We start from the raw sequence: 2,500 nt of genomic DNA, 5'->3' as shown, positions 1-2,500 counted from the left end.
GTGTGAATGAGATCAGGGCGTTCCTGAAAAAGAGAGCATTGCTCTCAGTGAAACCCCTGAATAAATAAAGGTGAACTCTTACTGGGGAAAACATCCTAGCCTTGGATTAAAATGACTACAAACAAATAAGCAGCCATGGCATAATATAAAATATAATATAAAGTAACGTAATGGATATAAACACTGTGTTTCATCAGCTGGATGAATCAGGACACCTCGTTCTGTGTTAATTAAACCAGAATTTTGTAGAATCTGAGTCAATCGAAGCTTGATCGGAGCCACAGCGCTGCACCCTGCCCTGATTTTTCTGCCAGCAAATCCTGCAATGGCAAGAGACGAAAATACATTCTGTGCATCCCTGAATTCCCACAGTTACAGTATGTGACTCTGTTCTCCGATCCTAAACGACGTTAAGCGTTATTTACCTTCCGATGCGGTCCATAGAAGCCTAGTTAGCTGCTTTGTAGGGTTCGTTCTGCACGCTGTACCTCATGCAAAGGTTTTCCTTTTGTGCGTTTGGTCCGACGCCGGTTTGTCCAATTCAGTCTGCGTCTGAGCTTCAAGTTAGATTTTATTTTTCTAGCTTTTCCTCATGACAATAGTCATCTGACTGACATGAAATGAGGTGAAAACATTTTTTCATTACATTCGTTTTCATCCAAAGCGACTTACAATAACCGCGTGGGAGCAACAGCCCCAAAGTGTATCACTTTTAAACAAACGACTGAAAGCAAATTCGGTGCTACAGTAGAAGTGCTTAGAGATGGGGTTTTTTTTTTCAAAATGAGACATAAAGAAGTGCTTGCAAGGGTTGTTGGGATGTAGTCCGAAAAGGTGAGTGTTTAGCCTGCAGGTGACGCTGCTGAGTGACGGGACGGCTGAACGTCCAGAGGCAGTTTTTTGTAAAGCAGGTCTGTGTCACAGTACAGAGTAACGTAGAAAAATTGTCAATATATAAGAAGACACTCTTGTAAATATAATTATACTTGTTAATTTGGTCAGACTCGAATTTTATTTTTACTTTTACACCTGTTACAACGACAATACTGGATAATGAAATAATGTTACACTTCACGCTGTAAAATTACGCTTTTTACACAAATTACACAAGAATTCGTGGAAACGTTTCACCAGTTTCTGACGTTAATATCGAACACATTTTTGGTTGTTTGTGACATCATCTGTCAGCCGTTACATCATCAGCTGCTACCAATGAGCAGTCTCTCTCTCTGAGCTCATTTAATGATGAGGAAACATCAGAGATGGGAGGGGCGATCGAGAGACCGCAGAGCGGAGGAGAGAGAGAGAGAGAGAGACGGAAAGAGAGAACGAGGGACGAACGTGACCTTTAAAAAGTGCCGACATGCAGGAGAGAGAGAGTGACAGAGAGCGCAGTGGGATCCATATGAGTCTGTCGATCGCCCACCGCTAACAATAGGCGATGTAAAGTGCCTGTCAGCACACACAGAGACCCCTGATCAAAGAGCCATCGATCACACACACACACACACACACACACACACACTCATCCCTGCGTGATCGGTTGCACGCCATCAGATGCACGCCACTGCGCATGCAAACGCTATCTCACATAGTCACTTAATCACACACACACACTCCATCCTGCCATAGGAGTGTGTGTGTGTTGTGGATGTCGAGGGCGCCAGGCGGACCCAGACAGGTCACACACCAGGAACACACACACACACACACACACACACTTTATCTGATTGATTCAAACTAATTGCAGTTTGGTTATTTTGTCTCCACTTTCTACAAATACAGAGACAAAAAAAGTAGAAGTTTTCTCTGTTTGTGTGTTTTTTGTTTTCCTCAGTGAAGCAGTTTAGTTTCACTCTAAGTCATGATGTCACTTCCTGTCTCGCTTCTGTTTCCCGCCAGCTTCTTATAAATTAATAAATACAATCTCTCGTTCAGCATTTCTGTCATCAGTCTATCTGGGGGGGGGGGATGAAGCATATTCGCGGAGTTTACTTTACTGCAAGGCTGGATTTTTAGTTATTAGAGTTGTTATAAATTTCAATGGGATTTTGAATGAGGTTTTCTCACTTCTGGAACACTTCTGATACGTTTACAGCACCTCTCTGTACGTCATGGGGCTTTGTTTCCTGTAGTATCCATACAGTTTTATTACAGAAGGGATTCACATGCTGACCAACAGGTTTATAGTTTGAACATTTATGTTTTTTGTTTACTCTGTTAGTATCACCGCAGTCATGCATTAATATTTTTACAATAGTCGTAAAGACTATGCTGTTTAAAGGATACGGCCGCGTTTTTTCAAGCCTGTCTTAATACAACACTCACATTCCCCAAATAAACGGTTTTTCTGCGTACGGATCGCTTCGCAGACAGTTTCGACTCTGTCGGTGTACGCACGTGAGTGTTGTATTAAGATAGACTCGAAAAAAAATGTGCATCTATATTATTTAATAGTAAGTTTCCGGTTTCCTCTATATTTAATATTTCTAATGCGAGA

The 2,500-nt window shown here is 41.8% G+C and overlaps 1 protein-coding gene across 9 annotated transcripts in view; it reads left to right on the top strand.

Moving 5' to 3' along the window:
• The window catches only part of nfia (nuclear factor I/A), a 204,408-nt gene that overhangs the window by 160,032 nt on the left and 41,876 nt on the right, over positions 1–2,500 (top strand). The gene's annotated exons all lie outside the window — the stretch shown is intronic.

The sequence above is a fragment of the Siniperca chuatsi genome, linkage group LG6 (genome assembly GCF_020085105.1).
Source record: "Siniperca chuatsi isolate FFG_IHB_CAS linkage group LG6, ASM2008510v1, whole genome shotgun sequence".
NCBI classification, from domain to species: Eukaryota; Metazoa; Chordata; class Actinopteri; order Centrarchiformes; family Sinipercidae; genus Siniperca; species Siniperca chuatsi.
The sequence above is the reverse complement of the archived record's forward strand: the minus strand, read 5'-3'. Positions and strand labels throughout refer to the sequence as shown.